General features: G+C 26.5%; 1 long non-coding RNA gene across 1 annotated transcript in view; it reads right to left on the minus strand.

Moving 5' to 3' along the window:
* Positions 1-674: 674 nt before the first annotated feature.
* Positions 675-24,477, minus strand: part of LOC135927553 (uncharacterized) — a 33,010-nt gene continuing 9,207 nt past the window's right edge. Inside the window, exons 3-5 of the long non-coding RNA XR_010572117.1 lie at positions 21,058-21,154; positions 8,033-8,130; positions 675-1,405 (exon numbers count right to left, since the gene is read on the minus strand). This is a non-coding gene — a long non-coding RNA (uncharacterized LOC135927553). The remainder of the gene's footprint in view (positions 1,406-8,032; positions 8,131-21,057; positions 21,155-24,477) is intronic.

Raw genomic sequence — 24,477 nt, forward strand, 5'->3', positions numbered from 1 at the left:
ATAATAATGGTATTTATTTGATATAAAGTCACTTTTAAGTCTTTTGAACGTATAATCTAAAATGAAATTTTCTCTAGGAGGGGTCCAAACACGAAAATCACCCCGTAGCTACGCCACTGGAAAGAGGGTTCAGAGCCCTAATATTTATTGACGAAACGATTTTTTTATAGCATTTCTTGATGCAATAAGGCATAATTTATTAAACACATTCATATAATAAAAATTAAAATATCTATTGACGCCATCTAGCGGCTAATATATTATTTTTTTACTTTTATAAATAAAGAAAAGTTATGAGTAAATTTAATTTTATAAAAAGTATTGAATACTAAAATATCTAATAGATAATTTTTTATATCTGTCCTAACGTTTATTTTATTTATAAAAACTAATTAATTCTCAATTAATATTAGATAAAGTGAAAGCCATACTAGCAATCTCCTTTACTTTTCGTATATTTCATGAAACGTATTATCTCTAATATTTGTTAATATTTCAACAATATCCTTTGCCGTATTGTTAATAGTGTTGTTTAATCAAATTTTTTTATTAAACTTTATATTCGGTAAAAAAATTATAACATGAACATGAACATTTATATACACTATTGAATTAAAAATATATATTAAAAACAAAAAAATCAATATAAAAACATATAATTAAAAGAAGGGAAATTAAGAAAAAAAAAAAATTAAAAAATTATTTAAAAAAAAAAATGAGGGATATCTAATTAGGTGTGGTCCACGGGGCTTAAATAACCCATGAATGGATATACAGTTTGAACGGCAGATTTCGATTGAAATCCTTTGGCGGAGGTAGAAACCTTCTTTCGGATCACCTGTGACTAATCGTAACCTTTGCCCTATTGTTTTGAATAATTTTAAGGCTTGGGGTCCGAATGATCCACAGGTGTCTGAGACTACCGGAGCGAATAAAATATTATTAAGGTGGCAATATTTATTTGTTTTTGTATTCTCCGCTTTTGAGATGGAGTTGGCATAAAAAGATCTGGCAAAACGATCAACGCAGGTATAGTCCCAAGCGAGAGGTAAACCTTGGTTCCAAGGGACTAACGTCAAACCATCCGGTCTGGTTTGATTATCGGAGCTAAGACAGGTAGGTTCCAGTGTGGAGGGAGTATTTGTAGATCTCAGCGTTCTATTGATTATAGAATTAATGGCATAATGTCTAGGAAGTCTCCCTTTTGAGAAACGACAGTGTAGGGGGTGGTGTCCTAGACTATCAATGTGAGATTCACATAGGACACAAGTCGTAGGGGTTACGATATCGCAGCCTAAGCGAAGGCCTATAGCTATTCTGAGTTCTTCGTTGGTAAGTAGTAGGCCTAGATTAGAGCTAGGGATAGTTTCTAACCATTCATATCCAAGATGGCATATGGGTGGAGCTGGATTTGTAAAATAATTAATTGAGTATTAATTTAAATGTTTTGTTACATATTGTGTTGTTTATTCAAATTTGTAAAATAATTTATTGAGTATTAATTTAAATGTTTTGTTACATATACCAGTCGATGATATACATATTATGATTATTATTATTTGATTTTTTAAAGTAGAAATAAAATTTTATTTAAAACAAAACACAACTTAATTAATTCTTGTTTCTATTACGTATTATAAACTCCCTTAAATCCAAATTAATTTTTTAGTAGTATATTGCTAAAATCATATATATAATTAAATAAAAAAATAAACGCAAAAGTTATGGCCATAAAAATTGTAACTCTTCTAGAATAGATGTTCAAAAAATTACCTATTAGCCGATTTATTTATTTTTTGTATATTTAATATCTAATCTGGACTACTGATCTGATGTTTTTTTTCTAACAGAATTTAGGCCAACATTGCTTTACTGGTGGAGGAGTTTTGTGATAATGTCCATTTGAATGCAGGCAAGTTGATATTTAGCTCCCCGAGGTATGCGTTGTACCGCCTAATAATATATTATATCATCCCAAACCCAAATAATAATTTAAAAAAAATATAATATGGTATAAATGATAAATTACAGTATAGTTGTTGTAATATTCAGTAATATTTTTAAACCAGAAATGTCTTCTTCAAATTAGAAGAATTATTAAGATATTATATAATTTCATATTATAGACTATGTAAATGAGGATTAAAGGAAAGATACATTTGAAATTTTGTGAATATTTTAATAATTTTCAAATTTTGGAAAGAATTCTTTTTTTATATTTTTAAATTTAATTTTTTTTATAAGTAATTACTATGAATCTTTAATAATGTTAATAGTATATTTTTATTTTAATAATTTATCATTTTATAATTAAATGAAGATGAATTAAAGAAAGCATAAATTTTGTTAATTAGTTTCTATTTTCATATACTCTTCATTATTTAATCTATTATCTTTTTAATTTAGATTCAACTATATTTCATTTATCTTCTACATTGGTGCTCAAACTCTTCTCAATTCTATACAAGTTATGTGTATATATACATATTAAAATATAAAATGAACGTATTAAGTAGTCTTGTTAAATGGCTCGTTTAGAGGCCATTTTTAAAAACGGATAACTCGATATTTCATCCAGAATAGTATTACGCAAGCCTGAAGATTTTGTTTGTAGAAGGAACAAAGGTTTGGACATCCTTTAGCAAAATCTCGAGGCTTAGGCAATATTTTTCTGGCTAAAATATTGAGTTAGCCGTTTTTAGAAATCGGATCAAAACGAGTCTATTAACAAAACTAGTAAAATCATATTTGAGAAAGTGGACAATCGAAGTGATTATCAGCGTTGTTTAAAGAATAGAGGCAATTTTTAAAATAGCGCGCTACCGTTTTTGGGGCACAGCCACTCCATATTTATCAAATTGGTACTACAATAAAACATTATCAATATTTTAAATTAAACCTAGTCTTTAGGTAATATTATTCAAAATTTTGCGCAATTTATTTAATTTAAATGGATATAAACATTTTTTTGGAAGGAAAACACATATTTACCCTTATTAATTTTAAAAAAAATATATATATATATATAACATAATTAACTGATTTCAAATTAATACAATTTTAGAAACACTATATATTAAAAGTAAATTAATTTGTTAGCTTCCATATTTTTAAAATTATATTGAATAAACTATAAGTTAATGATTTTAACTGTTATTTTAATAATTTAATGGTATTTTAACATTTTAGGACAAAGTTACAATTTATTTTAAATGTCACCATAGGATATAAATAAAAAATATATAAATAATATTGATGATATAGAAATGTTTATCTAAGGTTCAAATATTATTATAATTTAATTTTTTAATTAATAAAAAATGATATATATATAAGAAAAATATTTATATATGTCTTAATATATCAATGCTAAACAGATTTAAAAAAGTTACACGGATCAACAGAAGGAGTCTATGTGACCCCAAGCTCCAAAAAACTCCTTTTAACTCATGAACTACACATATACTTAACTAAAAAAATGTTAAGCTGCTAAAAGATTCAGGCAAAAATATCGATAGAATTTTAAGTAATAACGTTTTTTTTAAATGACAGGGATCTGCATAGTCCCACCTGTGCAATGAAGGGTTTATATAAGTACATCACGTAATTAAAAGTATTTATAATATAGAATTAAAAGATTAGTTAACATGTTTTTTAAAACAAATTTTTTATTATAATCTAAAATAATTTTATCATCAAATTAGAGGTCCATTTGTATAAGGTTAAAAAAAAAGAATGATTTAATTATAAATTTCTTCGATTAAAAATCAAATTTTATTTTTAATATTAAGATGCCAATTCTTGTTTCAATAATAATTTAACAATCCTCTTAATGATTTCTTTAACATAGTCGGGTATTCTGTGTGAAAAATAAAATCTAATTCTGTGCACTTAACTGAAAACACAGAACGAATGGAGTATTTTTGTTTAGAATTTAGGTTAGATTTCATTGCCATTTGCCTTTTACGGCTCGCATTATCTCCAGTCTCCCTTAAATACAAAGATATTATTTTCATATCTAATCTATGTAAAGATATCTATGAATTTTTACAACCGAATTCAGCAAAATATTTTATCAAATGTGGGTGTCCAAGACATATTACAAAATAATTAATAATCAATTTGCGTTTAAAATGACATGAATTTACAAATTTGGCCAGAAAACTCCGAGCCAATTTCAATGAGATTGGATGGGGTTATAATTACTAATTGTTATAATTCTTATTAATTTTTGTATATAAATTGAAATATCACGAAAATTTACTCAGTATAAAAATTCATTGAATCACAATATAAGGTTAATTCTTAAAATTATACCCAAAATAAAATGGTATAAAAAATAAATTAATTAAAAATTCAACAAATTTATTTTGGAGCCATAATTAAAAATTTTATAACATATATATATACAATATTTTCAAAATGGGAACAAATACCCTCCTTTTTCATCGCATAGTCCTCCTCATGTTTATGTGGCAAACTTGGCTATTATATCAAGGTAAGCGTAAAACTAATCTTATTTGATCTTTCACATTCTTTTTTTAAATAACTTAAAGACTACTCACAACGTTAGACAGATGGAGATAAATAGGCGTTACAGTCAAATTGCATAATCATTTAATACGCGTATTTTCCTTAGTAAAATCACCCTAATATTATGTAAATTGTCCAAAATATGATATATATAGATATTCTATTCTTGCCTTAGAATACATATACATTGGGCTAAATAATTGATTTGAAGTTGGTAGATAGTAAATAAACTATTTGTTTAAAGTTTTTAAAATTTTAACGCTAAAAAAAAATACCTTACAGTTTATAAATTTCAAATTTTTTTTTAAAGATAATTTATGTACTCGCGCGACTTGGCAAAGACATTGACTGAGTTCACGTGTATTGACTCTAACATAGTATATATATATATACAATTAATAACTTTCATAATTAATCATAATTACAAATAACTACCCCCTCCCCTTATTCTTTTAATATAAAATTCAAGTTTCAGTTTTAACTAGCCTAAAAAAAGGAAAGATATCTTATTTTATATAATTGAAAGATATCTTATTTTATATAATTGTTTATGGTTGTTGTAATATAAAGCTCAATTTTAATTTTTAAAATAGACAGTTTTTCTTCCCTCTATTGACTATAAAATATTCGCGCAAAAAAAAATAAATTGGAAAAATAATTGGTTTTTAAAAAAGATAACTTTTTCATATTAAGAGCCATCGATAAAAAGGTAATAAAAGTGGCTCCACGTCAATTCGGTGTATAAAACTTGGTTCGCGACGTCAATTCGGCGCACTTCAATCAACTCGGCGCGGCGACTCAATTCGGCGCATCGTCAATTCAGCGCGGCGAAAACTTGGCGCAACGTCAATTCGGCGCGGCGACAACTCGGCGCAACGGCAATTCGGCGCGGTGACAACTTGGCGCAACGTCAATTCTGGCGCGGTGACAATTCGGCGCAACGGCAATTCGGCGCGGTGACAACTTGGCGCAACGTCAATTCTGCGCGGTGACAATTCGGCGCAACGTCAATTCGGCGCAACGTCAATTTGGCGTGGCGACAATTCGGCGCAACGTCAATTCGGTGCGGCGTCAATTCGGCGCGTATCTAATACAGTTGCAATTTATTATAAATTTATTAGTATAAAAAAAGGATGATTAAATAGAAATGATTTTGAATGTTGGTCATATTAATTATTTCTTCGTATTTTTTTTTACAAAAATCTCAATCTTATTTACTAAATGTGTAATATCAATAAAAAAAAATTAACAACCAATATTTATACTGATTTCCTTGCTGGACCAATTTACCACATTATAAGGTAAGGGAGACTGGGGTTAGTCGGACCGATTTTTATAAAATTAACTATAGCTCCTGGTTTTTTAGATAATATAAAAAAAATATATGATTAGATACCTAAAACTATACTCTATAAAGGTTCCTTATAAAAAAATTTAAGAATATAATCATTTTTTTTTAAATTTTACTTTTTGTAAAAGAACAATTTTGTCCAACAAGCCCCAATAGCGGGTAAATTAAGGCAAGTTATATATAAAAATTGAAACTTAATTTTGGTTAATTTAATAAAAATTTTGTATTTTTTTCATTATTAACTGCCATAATTGACGTGTATGGTTTAGCAAGCCCTGCTAACTCTAAATTTCTGGATATAATAAATACTCATAAAACTTTCCCAAATTATAAAAACTTCATCAATATTTTATTTCTTAAATAAAATTTTTAATAATTATTTCAAAAGATTTTTTGTCTATAAACGTAAACTAATAAAAACTATATTATGCTAAAATTTTAACCTTCTGGTGTATTTAATTTTAAGATGAGATTAAGTGGTTTGCCAAGCCTTGGTACCTAACCCCAGTTTCCCCTATTTTGATTAGTAGCTAATATTATGTAAGCGAGATTTTGCGCTAAATGTAAGAAAAGTTTGGACTTCTATCTCTAATCTTACATGTTATTATGGCTAAAATTTTAATCGACCCAAATCGGACGTTTAACAACACTAATGTTGATCCAATAAAATTCAAATTAAGACTGATTCATTTTTTAGATTTATTAAAAATCCTTAAAATAATTCTATTAATCATTTTAAATATATATTATGTTTAACTAATTTTTTCTATTATAAAATAATCAAAAACGAATTAACGCACAAAGGCAATTTCATGGCTGTTTATAGATTGGTATGTCCAAAATGTTTATTAAATTAACCTAAATTAAGTTTCAATTTTTATATATAATTTGCTTCAATTTATAAGTATTATGATATTTTTAACAATAAAACAATAAAATTATTCTATACGTATCATTATTAATAAATAAAAATGCATTTCAATTTATTATGGCTAAAAAAACCAATGATTTAGGAAGCCCCTTGAATTTGCCTCACCCCGCTATTGGGGCTTTTTGGATATTATTTTTTTTCAAAAAGTAAAATTTAAAAAAAATGATTATATTCTAAAAATTTTTATAAGGTACCTTTATAGAGTATAGTTTTAGGAGGTATCTAATCATATATTATTTTTTATATTATCTAAAAAAATCAGGAGCTAAATTTTGTAAAAATCGGTCCAACTAACCCCAGTCTCCCCTACCTTATAATGTGGTAAATTGGTCCAGTAAGGAAATCGGTATAAATATTGGTTGTTTTTTTTTATTGATATTACACATTTAGTAAATAAAATTGAGATTTTTGTAAAAAAAAATACGAAGAAATAATTAATATGACCAACATTCAAAATCATTTCTATTTAATCATCATTTTTTTTATACTAATAAATTTATAATAAATTTTAACTGTATTAGATACGCGCCGAATTGACGCCGCGCCGAATTGACGTTGCGCTGAATTGACGTTGCGCTGAATTGACGTTGCGCCGAATTGTCGCCGCGCCGAATTGACGTTGCGCCGAGTTGTCGCCGCGCTGAATTGACGATGCTCCGAATTGACGCCGCGCCGAGTTTTCTGCGCCGAATTTTCCGCGCCGAATTGACGTGATACCATTTTTCTTAAAATAAAAAAATATCAAAGGTTTATTTATTATTACGTTCGCTCACTTTAGGCAGGTCAGTGACTAACCTACTAGATAAGATAAGAAATAATATAAAATATTTTTTTGTCATATTTGATTTTTGAATTTAACCTAATCGAGAGTAATCGAATAAATAAATATAATGAAAGAATTACGTTTGTGAATGTCAAAGAACGGACAAAAAAATATATATTTAAAAAAAAACCAATCCTCATTTCCGGTTTTGCATTAATCGTATGGATTTTTTTTAAAAAAACCAGTCCTCCTTTCCGGTTTTTCATTCATCGACTGGAACTTTTTTGTAATCATACACAAGGTAGCCTTAATTAAATGTAAGTATTTGCCAAACATTTTTTGTATTAAAGGAAGGGGGGGGGGAGGGATCCACAAGTGTTTCTTTTTTTTCTAACCAACTAATAAAACTTTAAATTCTTATCATACATACTATCATGATATATGATATTTTTACTTGAATAAGCCTATGGACAGTCTTGCGTTATAGAGAGAATAATAGCTCCTCGCGGAAAATGGAATCAACAAGATGATAAGTTACAAATAGCGTTCACACTTCAAAAAAGTTTAAAAAATATATATATATTTGTGATAATTATTTTATATATACTATATAATAGATCTAATCCTGTTAGCGATGGTTAGATATTTTTCTGCTTCCCTGCGCCTAACTGTCATCCAAATCCTCTGATAGGTTTAGGCCCATTAAGTCTTCCACAATCACGCCTTTCTTATTTTATATTTGTTAGCCCCTCTCCTACATTTACTTCCAACTTTTAAACCTGAGCCAATTTTTTTTCCCAATAATATTAATATCGAAGTGGTTTAGTTTAATTTTTCCACTTGGAAGCACGAATGAAACATATGACGAAGCATATATATATACACCAATAATTTCTTAAGATAATTTCATTTTAATACAATGTTTAAAACTATCATGGTCCAGTTATTAAAGCAACTAAATGAATTTTTATTTTATTTTTTTCAAATTTATTCCTTTCATGTTATGTTACATAGTTCAACGAATATTCCCGAATGATTTCTCTAGCATAATATCAACCAATGAATTCTTTTAAAAAAAATTTTTTTTTTTAAATTGAATGAAAAAGGATTTGTTGAGCAATTTACTTTTTACTTGCAAAAAAACTTATAATATATTATTAATATGATATATAAAATATGCATCAAACTGAATAATCAAAACGACGTATTTGTATCATTATTAGAGTTACTACCATTTTGTCAGTTCATTAATAATTATATAAAACTTGTTTTTATGGTAAATAACTTCAATTTAGCAGGTTTTTATAAAAAACTGGGAAAATTAAAGAGTTTTTTTGAATAAAAAATAATATTAAAGCCTCTAAGACTTAGCCAATATATATATATTAGAAAGGTTTGTGGCACGAAATCACGAGACTTAAGTAATATATTCTTTTTTTTTGAACTAATAATCTTCATTAGATTTTTCAGCATTACTATCAAATGTTACTTTTAAAACTCAAGATGTATACTAAACTTTTAATTAGTATTGTATCCCTTATTTATTATTCCCTATTTTTAAAACAAGCTAATAAGTTTTTTTTTAAACTTAAAAAAGAGATTTATTATAGCATCTTACCTCTTAAGGTATCATTATCATTTAAAACTGAGAGCGCAACCATTTAACTCTTGTAGGGTCTATAAGGCCCCGGCCTGGTAGGGCCTTGAGGGCTTAGAAAAATTAGTTAGAAAGTTGGGACCATGACGCACTTTAAGGGCCATGAATAATGTTCTTCATGTTAGGTTTAATTTTTTGCAGAGTTAAAAATAGTAAATATACTAAATTTACATCAACAATAAAATAACCAATTGCCATCATTATAATCCAATCCACCAATTAAATTTGTATAAATTTAAGTTCCACAAGCCAAATTGATCTTAAAAAATTTTAGGCAATAAAAAAACTATCAAGTAATTGACTCAATCGAAATAGGAGATTCTTTGTTTCTATTATCAGTTAATCGAGCTCTATATACAAAATATAATGTCAGGGTAATTTTGGGATGAGTATAATAATTCTTCTAAGGTTTTACAATGAAACTATTTTTTTTCAGAGATTGACAAAGATATCCCCAGTATCTTAAAATTAACAAAGGAACGTGGCCGACCGTGCTCAATGGAAGTAGAAATGCTGGGTTTCGAAAACCCCGATTCAAATCCCCCAAATTCGATAGGTTAAAAAAAAGGAGAATGTATATTGGGATCAACACATTGGATTTTCATTTTAAAATCTATTATACAAGGGACTAAATTTGCCGATCCCTGTCTAAAGAGAATAACAAACGCCTAACGTCACTCGATGACGCGATATTTGATCGCGTTTTAAAAATTCAATCAGTTAGTTTAAATATCTTGTGTAGGTTATAGTAAACAAACTTTTATATAAATTATTCGGTGGTCAAAATAAGTTTCAATAAACTTTTAGAAAGTTTTTAAGAAATTTTTAATAGATGTTATGGTAAAGCATAAAGGGGTAAAACTAGTTCCTTTTCTAAAATTAAAGTCCTTTATTCAGGAGTCGTTTTTTATTTGGAAGGAGAGGGATGGGTTAGGGGGGGGGTGTTAAAATATTATTCACCATCAGAGGTCATCAAATCTATAATGAATTTCCAAAAAATATGTGTCATTTTGGAAAACAAAATTTTTTAAAAGAATTTATATTTAAAATTATCTTTTTATCTAAAAATTTGATTTTACATATTAAATCAATGAAAAGCAAAAGATATGTATATATAAACCTTAGCTCTGAAAATCGAATTGCCTTTGATATTTAATAGAATTTATTATAATAATGTAATTTTAAGTAGCTTTCCTCATCGTAAAATAATTTCTAAGAAAATATTTTTGTAACAGTCCTGTTTACATAATCTTAATTTAAATAAATAGACTGAAAATAAAGATGAACATTTTAGTAATGTGAATTAGAAAGATTTGTACATAATCATTCTGTAATTTTGGCTAAAAACTTAATAAATAAATACCCTTAAAATTTAAATTATATGAAGAAAAAAGAAACTATTTTTTTTTAATATATTTGTTTTTATTCTACCAAAAAAAATATTTAATGCCGTTAACCCACCTCGCCCTAAGAGATCAGCATAGGGAACGTAGTAATTAGCACCATAGCCTATAAGAAATAGGAAAAATATAATTTAATATATAACGGGGCAAGGTTGATTGTTAGGAAGGAATCTGATCGGAATATTGTAAACTTAAAATTTTACTCCTTAGTCTACAGAAGCCTAGCAGTAGTTAATGATACTTCGGTTACAAATTTGGCGGTAAAAAAAAAAGATATATATTTTTTTTTAAAATTATATCTTATCTTTATTTTTTTTCCCAGGAGAAATGGCATTTTAGCTGAGGGGTAAACTGAAACTATTGGGCTGAAATTTAATTGAGAATTTTGGGACTTCTGAATATCTGCTATAGGTATCTGTTTTACAAAAAGGGGCGGCCGAGGGGATTATACGTCTAATATTAAGTTAGTTAATAGACCTTACGTGTTGATGTTCAGTAAATTTTTTAAAGTTTAGCATCGTTTTTAATCAATTAATGTGTTCCTCTATGGTTTTATAAAAGTTATACAGAGTCGAAAAGGCAATCCATAATTAGGGTCAATTCGCGACGACATTATATTATTAGATTTTAATTATAACTTTTTTTTTTCTGTTTGTAAGTTTTTAATACCTTATAAAAGTAATGGCCTATTCGTTTTTATATTTACAACAAACATATTCTCCAAAAAAAGGTAATAGTCAAGGACCCAAGCGTTTTCACATTTTCCTTTCAATTTCCGTCCAAATGACAAAAAGATATAGTCAGTTGAAAATAATATGAGTGGCTCTTATTATACTACAGATTATCGATGTTATTAAAATCTTATTCTTTCACAAAAAATCAAATATATAATAATCATTATTATGAAAATTTACATAAGGAAATTTAATATGAATAAAAAATAATATAAAAGTGTAAAATATATAAATAAAAAAAATAAGCATTATTTTCATGATGTTCTAAGCCAGATATTTCACACATCGAAAATTTAAATTTCACAGCATTAAATTAGGTCCCTCAAACTCATGCAAGCACGATCAAGTCACTAAATTAAATTTCAATTGGCATAGTAGCGTTTGAAAGCCATAATAATAATCCAGGTTGGGGGGGGGGCATATGTATATCAAGGACAAATATTGGTTTGCCGGTATTAATGCTTGTTGGCATTTAGTGTCACTCCTTAGGGGGGGAAATCTATGAACAAAATGTCTATAGGCGAATTACCGATGCACCCTAATATTATATATATCAATATTTAAAGAGAAACCGATAAGTAAAATCACAATAAATTTCACAGAATTAAACATTTATATGACGGTTTAAAAAAAATAGTTAATTAAAATATCCTTCACGAGTAGAAATTTAATCTTTCTTTTGCGATTGAGCCAATTTTTTTTTTAGATAAATTAACTATCTTGTGGTTAAAATTTCTGTATATGTTAAGCAGAGCTAATCTATTCAATCGATTTCCTGTTATCCTTATTTCTGAGATAGGGTTTTATTATTGGTTAATGATGCTTACTACCAAGTGAATGTATGGAAATATTCTAAATACCAACCTAATTTGCTAAATACCGACCAAAATTTATTAAAATGTAATAAGATCCTTATTATTTAATATATTAATACGGAATCACGTGGTCGAGTCCGGCCTCCTATATATTATCCCCCAAGGATGGAACCACCAAGTTAGAATAAGAAAAAAAACATGATCATTCCTGGGATTCGAACCCGGGACCATGGGATAAGTAAACCAAGCTCTTGCCTACTAGGCCATAGAGGCTTTCCAAAAATCACGATTTTTCAAATATATATTATAAATATATTTGGTAGTGCCTATCAAAATGAAAAATGAACAAAATTCAAATTTGATAGATGGTACCTTAAGGTACCAAGCATCATTAACCTTTATTATTCGTGACGAAGAAAAATTTTCCCATTTGTTGCTTTTGATGTTGATATTCCAACAAAATATACCAAGGAATTAGTATTAGTTAGATCCACTTATTGTAAGAATTTGGCTATGTTAGATTTTTATAAAAATAATTCATGCGTTCCTAAATATTTTGATTATTTTCTTACGAATTCTTGTTTACAGTGATATATTGTATACCTATTTTTGGAGAAGGGCGAGGAAGAGGAGGGGGTGGGTGAGTTAGGGGGTGTGTAAGAGAAATTTTTTTTTACCAGGTCGATTTTTAAAAACGGCCATATTAAAATTATAACTAAAATAATAATAAGTAAACCTGAAAGATTTTGCTTATATCTGGTGGGCTGAAAGGTTTAGACTTCAATTTGCCATATCTATAGGCTGATCTTATCGGCCCAAATTAAAATTTTTAACAACATTATTCTCGATTGAATCGCAATAATTTCTTTTTTACTTCATTTTTTTTTTTTAAATATGTTTTCTACTTTGAAAAGCAGCCGTATATTTCCCATTTCTTTTCTTTTCTTTTCTTTTCTTTTCTTTTCTTTTCTTTTCTTTTTTTTTAAATAAAATAATTCAAGAAATTTTTTTTTCTTCCGGTCATGGGTTACTTTATTTGAATATTTACTGATGCAATCATAAATTATACAATCAAAACATACCTTATATTTTTAAATATAATTCTTTTAGGGAATAATCGCGTTTAAATAAAAGATTATTTAAAAGGAATTACTAACAATAACTAAATACACAAAATAAAATAAATCTATAAAAATAAATTTAAAATCAATATCTAGCTCGCTTTTAGGCAATTTACCTGCATTGCTCACTAATTACGCCAAAAGCGGGAACTACAGCTAATATATAATCTTAGCTTATGTAAACAAATTGGGGGCTTAGCTAGTTTATAATTAGCTAAAGTAGTTAGACGTTTAGGCACTTCACGCTATCTTACAATCTATATGATTAATTTATAAACTGTAGGAATTTAAGATAGAATTAGACAAGCTTCTATATTAAATTTAAGCAAAATAGGTAAGATAACTGATATTGGATTATAATAAGATATATCTTTTTAAAAGTAAAATCAATTATTGATATTAAAAAGTCAATTATCAATATTAAAAAGTTAGTATTTATTTTCTTATTGAAACTTGGTATAAGACAAAGTTATATTCTTTTCTGTTAATTAAATAATATAGATACAATATCCTATAAGCTTAACTTTAAACATAATATATGAAAATATATACAACGCAAAACATTTGAGTAGTTTATGTAAATTATTTAGTTTGTTTACAAACTATTTCGTTAGATAGACCAACATTTTTTCTGCGATTATTGTTTATCATTCAATCATTTTAAAACTAAATTTTGATTTTTCTTTATGTTATGATTAATTATATATACTAATTAATTCACTTACCTCACTTAACGATATCTCATCGTTTTTGGTTTAGCTTCAACACTCAAACTTGGATCATATAAGTTAAATTCATTTCCTGTAAACACAAAATGTCGTGAGATGCTAAAGTCAATCTTCTTAACTCATAATTACTGTCAACCAGATCCAACATATTTTATTAAATTTTTTAATCAAACAAAGTCTTTAACCTATATTTCCCATGTCGCTAGAAATAAAGCATTCCTTGATGTTACAATCATTTTCTGGCATTGTTCTTATAAATTTACTCTACATTCTTTGCAAATATGAACTACTTTCAGAGACTGTTGCTTAACGATTCCCCGAGAGTCTTCTATTGAAATTTTTCAGAAATACCCTTTTTCTAACGAGGGGCGTCACTAGATTTTACAATCTCGGGAGGCTCTACCTAAAAAAAATTTATGAAGGCTTCGCCCCATACCCCTTATCTTTTCGGCCTTTCAGATAGCTTTTGCCAGGCCTTCGGCCGGTTTTAATTGAAATTTGCAAATTCTGAACAATTATTCTGAATTGTATATTTTGCCATTTATTATGCATATAAGTAATAAAAGTAGAACAACAGAAGACATTTCAAAATATAATATTTTTTAACACAAAATATTTATCCATTTATTCCAATATTAAATACTTTTGATTGCGAGTATAAAAATAATTTTTGTCTAATGAATTACAAGTGATACAGAAGGTTAACCTCAATTGATAATGGTTTTTAAAAACTACATAGCGCGATATAATTCTTAGTAAGCTACATTGACAAATATTCATTTAACTAATATAATAATGTTGTGTTACCATTTTAGAGAATGAGAATTGACTAATAAGTAAATATTTGCAGGCCTAACCAAATCAATAATTCTTATAAACGACTAATCCAAATCATAAAACTATATGGTGGTTTGACATAGATGTTATGAAGCTAAATAAGTAATCGAGAAAATTATTGTAAAATATTCAATTTTTTAAAGGATTATCTTCCATTTTTAATGATATATAAACAACTAGACATTTGACTATTATTGCTCATCTAAATTATGAATCAAATTCTCTTAGCAGCAGAAGTAATTATCTTATATTACATAGTCACACAAATAATAAAAGCTGGTTAATTTGTAGTCATAGCTATGACACACACGATGTAAACTCATATCAGAATTTATTATACTATATAAAAATAAATTGATAAATCATGCAAATATATTTAAGCCTTGAGTTATTTACACGGAAAGGATGCCATATTAGAAATGAAACATTTTGTAATTATAAAATAAGGACCAGAGTGATACGATGAAAGCAATTAAGATTTTAATATTTTTGTCGCACCACCTCTAGTTGGTATATTATATCTTAAAATAATAGTTTGCAATTATATCAAAATATACTCGTATTAAAAATTTAACTCAAAACTGATTTTCAAAAAAGAAAATAATAGCTTTCCTAAAAACACAAAAAAGAGCAGGAAAAAAAGATATCTAATATGATTAAATCCATTGTGGGATGAATTATAAGATGTTTTATTTTAATAATAATTTTAAAAAAATAGATGGCGTTAAAGTATTGAATGTAAATTGGTAATTATATTTTTTATCAAAAGCATTTATTACCAAAATTTATTAAAATATTAACTGTAATATATACTATGCTCTCAAATACGTCTCTACAAGTGGCATTTTACTTAATATTTTATAACCAATTTTATATAATAGAGAATTATCAACTATATGTCTACTTTTATAAAGAATGATGATAATTTAAAATTTATTTTTTATAGTTTAATGAAATTTGCGTATATATTTGAGTACCATAATAATTATAAAATTTTTATTTAAACAATATTGATATTGGTATAATTTAAAAAAAAAATGATAAAATACTAAAATATTAAAACAATTATATATGTAAAAATATATAAAATTACTAAATAAAAATATATATTAAATATTAATAGTATCGAAGGTTATAAAAAGAGCTTAATTTAATAATGAAAATATACCTAAAAAGCAAGTATAATTGTGTTTAAAAATTTCCAATTGAAGTTTTTGTTTAAGAAAAAGGGATTCGCGATTTTCGTTTGTTATGCTAAAAAATTTTCGTGATAAAGTTTTTTAAAAAAAATATATATGTAGACTGTGAAAAATTGCCGTTAGTTGAAATGACCTATTGGCTGAAATACAAAGTTATTTAATTTTGAATATTTATTAATTTTTTTTATTTTCCCCACTAGTAAGAGGGTTTGTATTAATTGACGAAGGAAAGGATGATATGCATGTTGCATCCCAAATAATGGATTTCCCATTGGACCAGGGAGTGCAGGTTATTAATCCATTAACATGTAATATTTCAAAATGAAAAAATGTACCTTCGTACGAAAATACACTGCATAAACTCAGATTCTCCGTATACATAAAATCTGCCATTTAAGGCCTCGTAACATGGTAACATGTCCTTTAAGTTATAAAACACAAAGAACACTTCTCCATTATTGGGTTCTCGTGTATATTGTGTATCCGAGTTGTCCGTCAGTTCAAATAAAATATCGTTAACAGATACAGAAAATGGAAATTTACGATTTTGAAGATGTACATGTTTTCAAATAAATTTATTTTTTTTGTAATGACATTTTGTAAAACTTTTTTTTTTACCTTTATAATATAAGAATATTACCAAAAGGAATTTTTTTTTTATTTTGATTTTTTTTTTATATGTTAAATTTAGATATTCAAATATATAAAAAAATACGGTGAGTTTTTTTTTAACCCAACATATTTAAAGACAGGGGCACCATGTATATAATGATGTGGTCATCCAAAAAAAAATATAAAATACGTTTTCAATATATCTATCCACATTTTATTATGTTCTACACACTATATATATATTATCTAAAAAATATAAATTAGAATACATATAATCAAAACGAAAAACAAAATAATAAAAAGTTAAATTATTGAATTGTAAAAAGTTAAATTGTACAAGGTTAAATCGTGAAAGGTTATATCGGCGACAATATCATGACCCAGGAACCTCACTTTATTTTTAAAGAACACACTTTTGATGAAGTTAGGTACTAACCCAAACAATGAAATTCTTTCAAACACTTTTTTTATATTGTTTATATGAGCTTCATCGTTTTTTCCGGTTACAAGTAAATCATTAATGTAAAATATGACATCTTTCATGTCACCGAAGATCTGGTCCATGATCTGTTGGAAGATTGCAAATTTAAAAATGAATATTATAGTTGACTAGTAATTTTGAACTCGGCTAATTATATTATTAAATATGTTATTTCGATTAATAAATGATTTTAGGGCTATAAAATAATTTAAATAATAAAAGTCAATTAAGTTTCAAATGTTAATGCTAAATTAATATTTAGACATTATGAGTAATATTGATATTATATTTTTAACACAGAATTTGATTGCAAGCTGACATAGTGAATATAATTTATATATATTAATCTAATCCAATAATTAAAATTGCACTTATAAAAATAAAAATTTAGATAGTTTAATTAATTTTTAATTATTAAAATCAAATATATATAATACTTATAAGAATTAATTATAAAAGAAATCGTTCAGGGGACTAACAAAATACTTATTTTTAGTGCAGGGGGATATTAGGGAGCTACTAAGAAAAAAACGTTTTTAACCCTATAGTACAGATGAAAAAAAATCACGCGAGGGAATAGGTTGGGGTCCCTCAAACCTCAATTTAGAAATACTATATACATATTAAAATTAAATTAATTTGTAGCTTCCATACTTTAAAATTATAGTAAATAATAAGTTAATGATTTTAACTGTTATTTTAATAATTTAATGGTATTTTAACATTACATGACAACTTTTGTAAAAAAAATATCTATAAATAAAATTGATGATATATAAATGTTTATTTAAGGTTCAAAATTACTATTTACTATAATATAATTTTTAATTGATAAAAATGATATGTATAAGAAAAGTATTTATATGTGCATAATATATCAATGCTAAACAAATTTTAAAAAAGTTAAACGGATGAACAGAAGGGGGTCTACGTGTAATTAAAAGTAATTATATTATAGAATTAAAAGATTAGTTAACATGTTTGTAATCGAATTTAAAACAAATCTTGAATTATAATCTAAAATAATTTTATCATGAAATCAAGAGTCCATTTGTATAAAGTTTAAAAAAAAATAATGATTAAATTAAAAATATCTCAATTTTTGTTTAAATATTAGGATGCCAATCCTTATTTCAATGATAATTTAATAATCCTCTTAACAATTACTTTAACAGATATGGTATTATTTTTTAAAAAATAATTTATTCAGTAAACTTAACTTAAAACACATTAAATTGGAAATGAATGAGATATTATTTGTTTAGAAGTTCGATTTCATTGCCGTTTGCCTATTGGCTCGCATTAACCTCAGTCTCCCGTAAATACATAAATATTATTTTCATATCTTATCTATGTTAAGATAGCCATGAATTTTTATAACCGAATTTAGCAATATATATGATCAAATGTGAGTGTCCAAGACACATTCCTAAAAATTGATAATCAATTTGCGTTAAAATAACATGAACAAATTTGGCCAGAAAACTCCGGGCTAATTTCAATGTGATGAGATGGGGTACTAAATATTAATTGTTATAATTCGTATTATTTTTTTTAAAGAAATTATTATCATTTAAAAAAGTATATAAATTGAAATATCACGAAAATAACTATTATAAAAGTAATTTCATTAAATGACAAAGTAAGGTTAATTCTTAAAAATTATACGCAAAATAAAATGTTAATAAGAAAAAATTAATTAATTAAAAATTCAAACAAATTTTTTTGGAGCCATAATTGTAAAATAATTTTTTAACACACATATATATATATATAATAAAATTTTCAACATGGGAACAACTACCCTGCCTTTTCATTTTCACCGGATAGTCCTTCTCACTTTTATGTGCCAAGCTTGGATTTTATCTCAAGGTAAGCGTAATGTCAATCTTATTCAATCTTTCACATTTTTCTTCTTCTTCTAAACTTAAAGAACATCACGTTAGCGAGATGGAGATAAATAGGCACTAAAAAAATTTATAAGCTATTAATGTTTACTGTCAGATCGCGTAATCATTTTAATGTTCGTATTTGCCTCAATAAAATCGCCTTATATCATATAAATTGTCCAAAATTTATAAAAATTCTCTTGCTTAAAATACGTATTCTGATGAAGTTATGATTATTCAAATTTAAAAAAACAAATGGGCTAAATAATTGATTTGGGATGATAGTTAAATTAAACTATTTGTTTTATAAGTTTTCAAAAATTTTCAACAATCTGATTTTGCCAAAACAAATTTCTATCATCCTATAAATTTCAGATAATTTGGTTATGAACTTACTTAAAATAATTTATGCACTAGCGAGCGACTTGGGCTAAGATTTAAATCAATCAATACACGAATTGACTGTAATCACGTGATTTGGCTCTAACATAGTATATACAATTAATAACTTTCATAATTAACCATAATAATTCTAATAAAAGTAATATTTTCATTTATTAATATTCCGAAATTATAATTATCATATGCTTTTTTAGACAAATAACTCCCCCCCCCCCCTCACACCCACTTCCCTCCTCTCCCTCTTTATTATAAAATTCAATTTTCGGTTTAACTATACTAAAGAAAAAAGATATCCTTTTATATATAATTGCTTTATGTTGTAATATAAAGTTTATTTTTACTTTTTAAAAATAAATAATTTTTCTTCCCCTTATTAACTATAATATTCATGCGCAAAAAAAAGTATAGAAACATAATTGGTTTTTTTAAAAAAAGAGCTTTTTCTTATGAAAGCTAGGTAAAGGTAATAAAACAATTTTTTTAAATAGACTATTATATTTAAAATCTTTTTTAAAAAAATTCTAAAGTTCAAAACTTTCAAAATTTTAATGAAATTATGTTAATTTTTGAAATTTATAAAATTTTCCAGAATCATATTTTGGACATGATTTAATTTTTATATTTAAAATAGCATGTTTACTTATTTTAATTAAAGTTTCAAAAATTTGTGAATTTAATTTTTTTTGATATTTTGGGCACAGCCTTAAAATAATATCAAAGTATTATTAATTTTTTATAAAAAATAATGTAAAATATTCGCTTTCATATTTGATTTTAAATTTAACCTAATCGAAAGTAATCGAATAAATAAAATAATGAATGTACGTTTGTGAAGGTCAAAGAACGGACAAAAATATTTTTTGTGAAAGAAAACCAGTCCTCATTTCCGGTTTTTCATTAATCATCTGGAATTTTTTTTTTTAAACCGGATGGTGGTATAAAACATATTTATAAAAAGGAAATCCGATCAAAAACGGGTTTAAAAGTCTATCCGAATCTGGTCTGGCCTAATCAACGGTTAGTCCGTCCTAGATCACATGGTTGCGGTTATCAAATAGAGAAACTAGTGTATTTATTGCCCCTAAAAAAACTATATATACACCAAAAATTATATTATGAAACGTAATCATTCCACACGGTAGAACGAAAACGTACTCTTCTAGTAGCCTTAATTAAATTTGAGTATTTGCACAAAAAAATTTTATTATTAAAGGGAAGTGTGGGGGGGGGGTTCAACAAGTGTTTCTTTTTTTTCTAACCAACTAAATAAATATTTATTAAAATCGGTGAAAAATATTATTAGGTTATTTAAAACTTTTGAATTCATGTTTTACTTTTCAACTCCATACCGCTTGAATTTTAAACAATTTTTCCAAGAACAAAATTTATAATTTTTTTTATATAAATTATAAATAACTCAAATGTTATCAGGAAAATTATCTACGATTCATAGGATACGTATTCTAAACATGCTGGAATATATTTCTGGTAAAATCAAAAATTTTAAAAAGAAACGCACTCAAAAAACGATATAAAGTTGAAAAAAGTAACACATTGACGCCAACATATCATATATACTATCATAATGTTTAATTTTTTACTTGATAAGCCTATGGACAGTTCTGCGTTTTAGAGGGAATATTAGTTCCTCACGGAAAATGGCACCAGCAAGATGACAAGATGCAAAAAGCGTTCACACTTCAAAGAAGTTTAAAAAATATATATATATATGATAATCATTTTATATAATGTATATAACAATAATAATAATGTTCCTATCTAATCCTGTTTTTTCTGCTCCTCGCACCAATCTGTCATCCAAATCCTCTCATAGGTTTAGGCCCATTAAGCCTTCAACAAATTTACTTCCAACTTTTAGCCTGGTCAATTCTTTTCCGATAATATTAATGATGAAGTGGTTTAGTTTAATTTTTCTACTCGGAAGCAAAAAATGAGACATGACAAATTAAAGGGGGAAAAATTATATATATAGCAAATAATTTCATAAGATATTTCATTTTATTACAATGTTAAAACTATCATGGTCCAGTTATTAAAGCAACTCAATGAATTTTGTTTTTCAGATTATTTCCTTTCATGTTATATATATATATAAGTTCAAAGAATATTCCCGAATGATTTCTCTAGCATAAATCAACCTATGAATTAAAAAAAAATTTTTTTATAATTTAAAAATTGAACAAGGCTGGTCAATTTACACACAAAACAAAATTTATAATCTATTATTAATATATAAAATAAGCATCAACTGACTATTCAATACGGCATATATTTAAACTATTATAAAAGTTACCATCTGGCCAGTTAGTTTATTATTCAGATAACCTGGGAAATTAAAGAGTTTTTTGAACAAAAATAATATTAATTTAAGCCTCAAAGACTTCGCCAATAAATTGTAGAAAGGTTTGGCACGAAATCACGAGACTTAAGTGATATATTCTTTTTTTGACTAATATTCTCGATTAGAATTTTAACAAAATTACTCTCAAAAGTTACTTTTAGAACTCAAGATATATACCTTTAATTTGTATTGTGTCTCTTTATTATATTCCCTATTTTTAAAACAAGCTAATATTTTTTTGTTAAATCCAAAAAGCGTTTATTTAAAAATAACTATATATATCATCTTACCACTTAAGGTATCATTTAAAACTGAAAGCGTACCATATAACTCTTGTAGGGCTAGACCTACAAAAATACGAATCGAATAATGGAAGTATTCGTATTCGTCTAAATCAAATAATTCATTATTAGTATTCGTACGAATAATAAAATGATTATTCGATTCGATTTGTCGAATATTCAATTCAATTCGAAAATTTTATTTAACCGTAAATTAAAAAAGATAGCATATTAAATTTATTTTGTAAAATTTAACTATGGATTAAAGACAAACAAATTTTATTAGTAAAATAATATAGAAGCATATAAATATAGTATATTTATATAACATTGGCGTACGCAGGGGGGGGCAGGGGGACAAATCCCCCCCCCCCCCAAAGCCAAAAAATGCAGATGCCGGTTTATATTTTTCAAAAATATTATTGTTAATATTAATTTATATTTGTTAATAGTTATTCCATATTTAATTACATTTATTTATCACATTCATCTACTATTTTATCAATCAACTTCGATTTCAAGTTTCTTGGCGTAATTTTCCTATTATTTTCAAATTTTAGTGGCGTAATATTTATCTAAATTTCTAGTCAAATAATAATTATCAATTATCTCTGAAACTTGTCCAACAGGGAGAAAGAAATTGCAAACTTGTCCAACGAGAGCGAGTCTCCGCCAAAAGCAGTAACAGCTATTATGGAGTTAGAAGAGCCGATTATTAATGCTATTACTGAAATATCACAATGGCTTGAAAGAAATATTTCCTCAGAAGCAAGAAAATTATTGGATTCAATACTTATTCCAAATTTTTTTTCTCATTAGAATGTATTATTTAATTATACAACTATTTTATGTAATACTTTTCAAAAACATAACATTAACTTGATTAAGAAGATGAGAATAGCGGAGAGCATTTTATTAGAACTCAAGGAAATTACGGCTAATGTTGTTGAAGAATTTCATATTTTATATGTTATTGTTGAGTCAAAAGCAGAGCTATACGTGTTTAATATCTGCCCCCCTCGACTTGCAGCAAGCACATCGTCATAACATTAATATAGGATCAGTAGAAGAGTATTACAAAACAAATGTCCCCTATGCCAACCTTTTTCATATGGTGATAGAAAAAAAATATAAATATTTGTTATATTTTTATCATGAAGAAGTTAAAATATCTTATGATGCCTTATTAGCTGAATAACTATGATTAAAAGATTAACTATGGTTGATACAGTCCCAAAAAATGCTATGAATGCTTTTTATTTCAAACACATTTTAGATTATACTACCAATGTATTAAAATGGTTATATATATATTAGCAGCTCTTTAGTAAAATAATGAGAGAACACTCTCTTTTTTAAGAAGACTAACAGAGCCTTGCATAGGTACCATTTGCAGGACACGGCCCAGATTTTTTTTAAAAAAATTTTTCCAGCTCGGGTTTTTTTTATTAAAATTTTCACGCCCGGCCCGAATTTTAAAATAAATTATATTTATTTTTGATTTTTATAGCTAATAATGACGATTTAAAATATTTGGTTTTAAAATATACAGCTCGGCCCGGATATTTTTTCTAAAAAAATTTTCAGGCCCAGCCCGGGTGTTTTTAAAAAAATTACGGGCCCGGCCCGGGTTAATTTAAAAAAATTGAAATACGGTCCGGCTCGGGGGCCGGGCCTGCAAGTCTGTGGAAAACATACCTATGAAATACAACATCTGAAATTGAATGATTTGGATCTTTTGAATATTCATAGGCATTTAACGCCAAGCAAGGATAGATAATTGAAAAATTAGCTCAAAACATACAAAATACAATTATTCCTAAGAAACTTTTTTGTGTATTAATTTATATTTCCAACATTTAAATTTTTTATACTTTATATATTTTAAAAGCTCAAAAAATTCAAATTTCAATTTTGGGTCATTTAAGTGATTCATAGTTAAATTCACTTTATATTTTATAATTCACATCTATTTTATAGTTTTTCAATGCCGGTTTATATATATAATTTTTTTAATTCACATTAGTTTAAAATTGTGTATTAGAAAAGTTATTAATCCTTTTAAATTTATGCTTAGTATTTTTAATTAACAATAATATTTCTTAAAAAACTTTATTATCCCCCCCCCCCCCAGACCAAATTCCTGCGTACGCGCCTGTTATATAATATTCATATCATGTAGAAGACAAATATAAATATACCAACAACAAATTTTTTAAACACAAAATTTTTGCAAAAAGTCAAATTTATGATTTCTCCATCATCAAACAAAGGAGAAATATCTGGTTCGCCCGTCATTCTTGGCGGGATACTACTAGTTATTTATAACTGTATATGTGTTATATACATATAAATAAATACTTTCTTCGTCCATCATA

The sequence above is a fragment of the Gordionus sp. m RMFG-2023 genome, chromosome 3, assembly GCF_954871325.1.
Source record: "Gordionus sp. m RMFG-2023 chromosome 3, tfGorSpeb1-WG-v2, whole genome shotgun sequence".
Taxonomy (NCBI): domain Eukaryota; kingdom Metazoa; phylum Nematomorpha; class Gordioida; order Chordodea; family Parachordodidae; genus Gordionus; species Gordionus sp. m RMFG-2023.